Source organism: Danio rerio, chromosome 16, assembly GCF_052040795.2.
Source record: "Danio rerio strain M-AB ecotype USA chromosome 16, GRCz13ab, whole genome shotgun sequence".
NCBI classification, from domain to species: Eukaryota; Metazoa; Chordata; class Actinopteri; order Cypriniformes; family Danionidae; genus Danio; species Danio rerio.
This window is the reverse complement of record NC_141036.1, coordinates 12173566-12182979: the sequence shown is the minus strand read 5'-3', so window position 1 is coordinate 12182979 and position 9414 is coordinate 12173566. Positions and strand designations below refer to the sequence as shown.

Below are 9414 nucleotides of genomic sequence, written 5' to 3'. Positions count from 1 at the left end.
TTGAGTAAAAGTACCGATGCAGCACTAAAAATGTACTTAAGTTAAAGTAAAAGTACACATTTTAAAAACTACTTTACTACAGCACCTGAGAAAAACTACTCAATTACAGAAATTGGAGTATTTGTAATTTGTTACTTTACACTATTAGTGACAAGTAACATATGTCTGCGTACAGCAGGCTTTAACATCACGTCTGGATGCCACCTTTAAAAGGGATAGTTCATAATAATTTGTGGTCATTAACTGTTTTTGATTTCATTCTAACTGTCTATGACATTTTGAAGATCTATGATGTTTAGGTTTATGTCTAGAAAAGTAAATCTGTAACTCACTATGTAGCAACTTTTGCTGGATTTAACCAAAGTTTTAGAAGAAGTAGTGACCACCAGTGTGTGACTAGAAAAATGAAAGGAAAATACAATAATAGATTGAGGTTGTTATAAAATGCTTAGTCTTGTTTGATACATTGTTCAGAATTTATGAAAAATGATTCATTTATTGACTGTGGCTCCAATCATACAGAGCTTAATTCAGTATCTGTTCTATTAACCCGTTTCCTTTTCAATATCACACAGCTCAGTCAAAAGGAACCAAAGTTCAATATTGTATATATTTAACAAGGTCTGAATAAAAGCAAAAATGTGAAGTCCTTTTCATTTGCAAAGTATTCAAGATTATTTATTAGACCAATTTATGTCAACCTTTTAATTTCCTGAATGAACTACCTATTAAAATAACTACATCATGAAATTTACTGTCACTTATCTGTGAAATAGTTGGTCATACTACCCACCTCCAAAGAACCCACTAAAGCAGATGCAATATTGAGTGTTTAGTTTCAATAAGCAGTAAATGATTGGTCCGTATAGATCAATTCCTTGAGACTGAATTTAAATTGAATCTAAATTTTAAATGTACATTATGAGGACATTTGTTTTTTGATCTTATGTGTAACTAGAACAGATGGTGCTGAGCAAATGTTTCTTTGTGGTTGTGCATGTGTGATAATGGAAAAATGTGATTACAACTTTTACAAGAGAAGAAATAAACGCCCGCGATCTGTTGTACTGTTGGATCGACCTACTATTTCATTATAATCTCGGTCACAGTCTACAGATTTTATCAGTCACTTTGGTACAATTCTCAGATAAGATCTGAAATTCTCAAAACTACCTGTTTAATCTTCAGATCATTGTGTCACTTGTGCACATCAAAAAAGAAGTTTCTCGTTTATTTGAACAAGTTGCAAGTGCTTTTTTACACCCATGCAAATGATTATGTGCAATTGTCTGATGTTTCCTACATTATCAATGTCATGTTGATCAAATTATATTACTTTGGTCTCTGTTGAATAGTCTTACCCCTCACAACATTTAATTATTTTTCAAAACATAAGTCTTTACATGCAACATGCTTGAACTTATAATATTTTGTCATAATGCATTTTTCTGTACATTTTCATAAGACTTTTTTCTAAATCTGTTTACTTTTGGTACATTTCTCCCAGGTGAATCTTGACTTTTTCTAATGGAGTTGCATCTCAAAGGAGATTGTCTTATGTTCACATTTCTCCTTTTGTTTTTTTTTTCTTGGTGCTTTCTTTATGCAGTGCATAGAGCCTCTTTTCCTTTCTGTATCATTGTATAATGTAGAAGGGGCACGGTGACTGGTTAGCACTGTCTCCTCACAGCCAGAAGGTTGCTGGTTGGAGTCCTAGCTGTGCCAGTTGGTGATATGTGCTGATATGTGATGTGCTGTTTGCATGTTCTCCCTGTGTTCACATGGGTTTCTACCGGTTGCTCCGGTTTCCCCCAAAGTCCAAAGACATGCAGTGTAGGTGAATTGGGTAAACAAAAATTGGCCATAGTATATGAGTGAGTGTGTGTGTGTGTGTGTACTTGTGTGTGTACAATGTACTTATACTGTACATACATGTTTTTATATACCATTTCATTCATTCATTCATTTTGCTTTGGCTTAGTCCCTTATTTATTAGGGGTCACCACAGTGAAATGAACCACCAACTATTCCGAAATATGGTGTGTGTGTGTGTGAATGTGAAAGTGCGTGGGTGTTTCTTAGTATTGGGCTGCGGCTGGATGGGCAACTGCTGCATACAACATATGTCGGAATAGTTGGTGCTTCATTTCACTGTGGTGACCGCTAATAAATTCAAGTCAAGTCAAAAGCAAAATAAATGAATGAATAAATGAAATGGTATATGAAAACATGTATGTACAGAATAAGTACATTGTGCCAAATTATTAGTTTAAATGTAGGTACATAGTAGTTAAACATAGTTAAAGTAAACCACACACTACAGTGGATCTTTTTTTCACATTTTTTTTAATGTTACAGCTTTATACCAAAATGGATTAACTTCTTTTTTTTTCTTTAGAATTCTACACACAATACCCCAAAATGACAATGTGAAAAAACATTTTTTGAAAGTGTTGCAAATTTATTAAAAACAACAAACTTGAAAAATCCCATGTACATCAGTATTGACAGCCTTTGTCGTGAAGCTTTAGATTGAGCTCAGGTACATTCTGTTCCACTGATCATTCTTGAGATGTTTCAACAGCTTAATTGGAGTACACATGTGGTAAATTCAATTGATTGGACATGATTTGAAAAGGCATACACCTGTCTATAGGACTGTCTATAAGGTCCCAGGGTTGACAGTGCATGTCAAATCACAAATCAAGCATGAAGACAAAATAATTGTTTGTAGAGACAGGATTTTCTCGAGGCACACGTCTGGGGAAGGTTACAGAAAAACCAGGACTCTTCCTGGAGCTCGCCGGCCATCAAAGCTGAGTGATTGGGGAGAAGGGCCTTAGTCAGGTAGGTGATCAATACTCCGATGGTCACTCTGTCTGAGCTCCAGGGTTCGGCTGTGAAGAGAGGAGAACCTTACAGAAGGACAACCATCTGAGCAGTCGTCCACCAATCAGGCCTGTATGGTAGAGTGGCCAGACGGAAGCCACTCCTCACCTGGAATTTGCCAAAAGGCATCTGAAGAACTGTCAGACTATAAGAAATAAAATTCTCTGGTCTGAAGAGACTAAAATTGAACTCTTTGGAGTGAATGCCAGGCACTAAGTTTGAAGAAAACCAGGCACGGATCATCACCAGGCTAATACAAGGTTTTTCAGCAGCAGGAACTGGAAGACTGTTCAGGATAGAGGGAAAGATAAATGCAGCAATGTACAGAGTACAACCTGCTTCAGAGTGCTCTTGACCTCAGACCGGGGCAACTATTCATCTTCCAGCAGGACAATGACCCAAAACACACAGCCAAAATATCAATGGAGTGGCTTCACAACAACTTGGTGAATGTCCTTGAGTGGCCCAGCCAGAGCCCAGACAAATCAGAGTCAGAAACAGTCCGGGTTAATACACAGGAGATCAGGCAAGGAATAACGCTCAGTAATGTTGGCCGTGGCAGAACAAGACTTCGCACTGAACTGGTGTTTGAGCTTGACTTATAACAGGTGGCGTGGGTCGTTAACGGGATTCAGTTCATGTGTGTGCGCAATCAGTTTAAGTGGATGATGTAATGCTAAAAGTCCGGAGATGGTGGCCTCTGCTGGCCAGCGAGGGGAATGACTGGGACCGAGTCGGTGACAGAGCCCCCCTCCAATGAACGGCTCCTGAAGTGAGAAGAATCGCGACGCCGGGGTCTTCCACGGGGGCGAGGGGCCGGCATTTCCGGATGCTACAAGTGGAACTCATTCAATAGAGTTGGGTCGAGAATGTCCTTACGGTTGATCCAAGATCTTTCCTCCGGGCCGTACCCCTCCCAGTCGACGAGGTACTGTAGTTGTCCGCCCCGGCGTTTGGATCTCAGGATCTCGTGAATCTGGTAAGCCTTTTCTCTGTCGATCATGATAGGTGGGGGACCCTGTTCACCGGCTGCCACCTCCCTATCCACCTCGACTGGACTAACAGCAGGCTTGAGCAGGGATACATGGAATGTGGGAGAGATACGGTAGTTTTTTAGGTAGGGTCAATCGGAAGGATACAGGAGAAATCTGTCTCTCAATTTGAAAAGGACCCACGTACCTGGGGCTTAGTTTCTTGCAGGGAAGTTTCAGGTGGAGGTCTTGGGTTGATAGCCACACCCACTGTCCTGGGGAGTACGTGGGACCAGGACGACGATGACGATCAGCTTGCTCCTTGAATCTTCTGATGGCATAAGATAAGTGGGTGTGAGCTGCGTTCCATACCTCCTCACATTTCTGGAACCAGGAATCAACGGCTGGGAGCTCTGAGGGTTCGCAGGACCATGGGAATAATGGGGGTTGAAAGCCCAGTACACACTCTCAGTGAAAGCCAGTGACACTTTCCAGAAATGTTGTCAACACTTTTAAAGTTTACTGGCATAAGATTGTCAACCACTAAGCTGAAATCATGTTTCTATGACTGCGATGTCATTTTTGACATACTGGCATTACTACAACAGCTGAACTTTTAACTACATTAAAAATATTTAACAGGTCATGATTTAATTAAGATAATTTCTCATTGCTCATTTAGATAGATAACTAGATCAGACTTCCTCTTAAATTCTACTGTGAACATTGTATGAATCCTGTAATGCTGTGCCATGCCATCCATACCTAATTTCCATTTAATTAGTAGACTGTTGATGATGTAAAAGGCCATAATGAAATCCAATATGTTGGAATGTTGCTGAAAAATATTTATGTCACAAGCAGCGGTGGAAAGAGTACTGAAAAATCATACTCAAGTAAAAGTCCAAAAATGTAGTGTAAATAGAGTAAAAGTATCTGTTGTAAATATCACTCAAATTATGTGTAAAAAGTAGCTCTTTTAAAAGTACTCAAGAGGAGTGAGTATTGCGATGTGAAAAGTCGATGCGTTTACATGCAGTTTCTGCAGGGATGTGTAAACGTAACATTCTGTAGTGCATTTAGTGATCTTCCTATATTTGTTCCTTTCTTCCTTCCATTGTTTGTTCGTTCTGTCCTTCCTTTCTTTCTTCATTCATTCATTCATTCATTCATTCATTCATTCATTCGTTACTTCCTTTATTCCTTCATTCCTCCTTTTATTCGTTCACTCATTCATATGCTGTTCATTTTTTTGTTCCTTCCTTCATTTGGTCCTTTTGTTTAGTCATTCATTAGTTTATTTCTTCCTTCTTTCCTTAGTTTGTTCAGGCCTTCCTTGTCTCCTTCCTGTATTTATTTGGTCCTTCCTTCCTTTATTAGTTCGGTCCTCCCTTCCCTCGTTCGATTCTTCCTTCCATTCCTTGTTTTGCCCTTCATTCATTTGGTCATTTCTTTATTAGTTCGGTCCTCCTTTCTTTCAATCTGTCCTTCCTTCCATTCTTTGTTTAGTCCTTTCTACATTTGGCCTTTCCTTTTATTCCTCATTCGGTCCATTTAGTAATTGTTTGATGATTTCAGTAATCATATAGTCGACATCCTTCATTTTCTCATCAGTGACATGCAGTCTAAACAATCTCTAGGTCATTGCGGGTAAAGATTTCGGACATCTTCTTGGACACTTCAAATTCTTCCAAAAGGTTTGCTGCATTTGTAAAACGCCCTTGTCTTGAGGTTGTTCATTATGATGAAATTTACTTTCTATGTTCGATCTGCTTGGACAGGAATTACAGGACTGATTTTTCTACTTTAGCTAACCACCATATAGACAAAAAAATAAAAAAGTAATTACTGCAGGTAAAAGGAAAGTAGTGGAGTAAATGTACCGATGCAGCACTAAAAATGTACTCAAATGAAAGCAAAGGTACACGTTTTAGAAACTACTTAACAAATTACAGTGCGTGAGAAAAACTTACAAAAAAACTTGAAAAAAAATTACAGAACTTGGAGTATTTGTAATTTCTTACTTTACACTATTAGTGACAAATAACATATGTCTGCGTACAGCAGGCTTAAACATCACGTCTGGGTACTACCTTTAAAAGGGATAGTTTACCCAATAGTTTGTGGTCATTAACTGTTTTTGATTTTATTCTAACTGTCTATGGCATTTTTAAGATCAATGATGTTTAGGTTTTATGTCTAGAAAAGTAAATCTGTAACTCACTATGTAGCAACTTTTGCTGGATTTAACCAAAGTTTTAGAAGAAGTAGTGACCACCAGTGTGTGACTAGAAAAATGAAAGGCAAATTCAAAAATAGATTGAGGTTATGTTATAAAATGCTTAGTCTTGTTTGATACATTGTTCAGAATTTATGAAAAATGATTCATTTATTGACTGTGGCACCAATCATACAGAGCTTAACTCAGTATCTGTTCTATTAACCCGTTTCCTTTTCAATGTCACACACCTCAGACAAAAGGAACCAAAGTTCAATATTGTATATATTTAACAAGGTCTGAATAAAAGCAAAAATGTGAAGTCCTTTTCATTTGCAAAGTATTTAAGATTATTTATTAGACCAATTTATGTCAACCTTTTAATTTCCTGAATGAACTACCTATTAAAATAACTACATCATGAAATTTACTGTCACTCATTTTGTGAAATAGTTGGTCATACTACCCACCTCCAAAGAAGCCACTAAAGCAGATGCAATAACGAGTGTTTAATTTCAATAAGCAGTAAATGATTGGTCCGTATAGATGAATTCCTTGAGACTGAGTTTAAATTGAATCTAAATTTTAAATGTACATTATGAGGACTTTTGTTTTTTGATCTTATGTGTAACTAGAACAGATGGTGCTGAGCAAATGTTTCTTTGTGGTTGTGCATGTGTGATAATGGAAAAATGTGATTACAACTTTTACAAGAGAAGAAATAAACGCCCGCGATCTGTTGTACTGTTGGATCGACCTACTATTTCATCATAATCTCGGTCACAGTCTACAGATTTTATCAGTCGCTTTGGTACAATTCTCAGATAAGATCTGAAATTCTCAAAACTACCTGTTTAATCTTCAGATCATTGTGTCACTTGTGCACATCAAAAAAGCAGTTTCTCGTTTATTTGAACAAGTTGCAAGTGCTTTTTTACATCCATGCAAATGATTATGTGCAATTGTCTGATGTTTCCTACATTATCAATGTCACGTTGATCAAATTATATTACTTTGGTCTCTGTTGAATAGTCTTACCCCTCACCCCCTCACAACATTTAATTATTTTTCAAAACATAAGTCTTTACATGCAACATGCTTGAAGTTACAATATTTTGTCATAATGCATTTTCATAAGACTTTTTTCTAAATCTGTTTACTTTTGGTACATTTCTCCCAGGTAAATCTTGACTTTTTCTAATGAAGGTGCATCTCAAAGGAGATTGTCTTATGTTCACATTTCTCCTTTTGTTTTGTTTTTCTTGGTGCTTTCTTTATGCAGTGCATAGAGCCTCTTTTCCTTTCTGTATCATTGTGTAATGTAGAAGGGGCACGGTGACTGGTTAGCACTGTCTCCTCACAGCCAGAAGGTTGCTGGTTGGAGTCCTAGCTGTGCCAGTTGGTGATAGTGTGCAGTTTGCATGTTCTCCCTGTGTTCACATGGGTTTCTTCCGGTTGCTCCGGTTTCCCCCAAAGTCCAAAGACATGCAGTGTAGGTGAATTGGGTAAACAAAAATTGGCCATAGTATATGAGTGTGTGTGTGTGTCTGTGTACTTGTGTGTGTACAATGTACTTATACTGTACATACATGTTTTTATATACCATTTCATTCATTCATTCATTTTGTTTTGGCTTAGTCCCTTATTTATTAGGGGTCACCACAGTAAAATGAACCACCAACTATTCCGAAATATGGTGTGTGTGTGTGTGTGTGTGTGTGTGTAAATGTGAAAGTGCGTGGGTGTTTCTTAGTGTTGGGCTGCGGCTGGATGGGCAACTGCTGCATACAACATATGTCGGAATAGTTGGTGCTTCATTTCACTGTGATGACCGCTAATAAATTCAAGTCAAGTCATAAGCAAAATAAATGAATGATTAAATGAAATGGTATATGAAAACATGTATGTACAGAATAAGTACATTGTGCCAAATTATTAGTTTAAATGTAGGTACATAGTAGTTAAACATAGTTAAAGTAAACCACACACTACAGTGGATCTTTTTTTCACATTTTTTTTAATGTTACAGCTTTATACCAAAATGGATTAACTTCTTTTTTTTTCTTTAGAATTCTACACACAATACCCCATAATGACAATGTGAAAAAACATTTTTTGAAAGTGTTGCAAATTTATTAAAAACAACAAACTTGAAAAATCCCATGTACATCAGTATTGACAGCCTTTGTCGTGAAGCTTTAGATTGAGCTCAGGTACATTCTGTTCCACTGATCATTCTTGAGATGTTTCAACAGCTTAATTGGAGTACACATGTGGTAAATTCAATTGATTGGACATGATTTGAAAAGGCATACATCTGTCTATAGGACTGTCTATAAGGTCCCAGGGTTGACAGTGCATGTCAAATCACAAATCAAGCATGAAGACAAAATAATTGTTTGTAGAGACAGGATTTTCTCGAGGCACACGTCTGGGGAAGGTTACAGAAAAACCAGGACTCTTCCTGGAGCTCGCCGGCCATCAAAGCTGAGTGATTGGGGAGAAGGGCCTTAGTCAGGTAGGTGATCAATACTCCGATGGTCACTCTGTCTGAGCTCCAGGGTTCGGCTGTGAAGAGAGGAGAACCTTACAGAAGGACAACCATCTGAGCAGTCGTCCACCAATCAGGCCTGTATGGTAGAGTGGCCAGACGGAAGCCACTCCTCACCTGGAATTTGCCAAAAGGCATCTGAAGAACTGTCAGACTATAAGAAATAAAATTCTCTGGTCTGAAGAGACTAAAATTGAACTCTTTGGAGTGAATGCCAGGCACTAAGTTTGAAGAAAACCAGGCACGGATCATCACCAGGCTAATACAAGGTTTTTCAGCAGCAGGAACTGGAAGACTGTTCAGGATAGAGGGAAAGATAAATGCAGCAATGTACAGAGTACAACCTGCTTCAGAGTGCTCTTGACCTCAGACCGGGGCAACGATTCATCTTCCAGCAGGACAATGACCCAAAACACACAGCCAAAATATCAATGGAGTGGCTTCACAACAACTTGGTGAATGTCCTTGAGTGGCCCAGCCAGAGCCCAGACAAATCAGAGTCAGAAACAGTCCGGGTTAATACACAGGAGATCAGGCAAGGAATAACGCTCAGAAATATTGGCCGTGGCAGAACAAGACTTCGCACTGAACTGGTGTTTGAGCTTGACTTATAACAGGTGGCGTGGGTCGTTAACGGGATTCAGTTCATGTGTGTGCGCAATCAGTTTAAGTGGATGATGTAATGCTAAAAGTCCAGAGATGGTGGCCTCTGCTGGCCAGCGAGGGTAATGACTGGGACCGAGTGGGTGACAGAGCCCCCCTCCAACGAACGGCTCCTGAAGTGA

The 9414-nt window shown here is 38.6% G+C and overlaps 1 long non-coding RNA gene across 1 annotated transcript; it reads left to right on the top strand.

The window, feature by feature from the left end:
* The first annotated feature begins 1882 nt into the window (after positions 1-1882).
* On the top strand, positions 1883-8178 carry LOC147840183 (uncharacterized). Its single transcript, XR_015511124.1, has 3 exons — positions 1883-2542; positions 2753-3316; positions 5419-8178. It is a non-coding gene; the product is annotated as an uncharacterized LOC147840183 (long non-coding RNA).
* The last annotated feature ends 1236 nt before the right edge of the window (positions 8179-9414 follow it).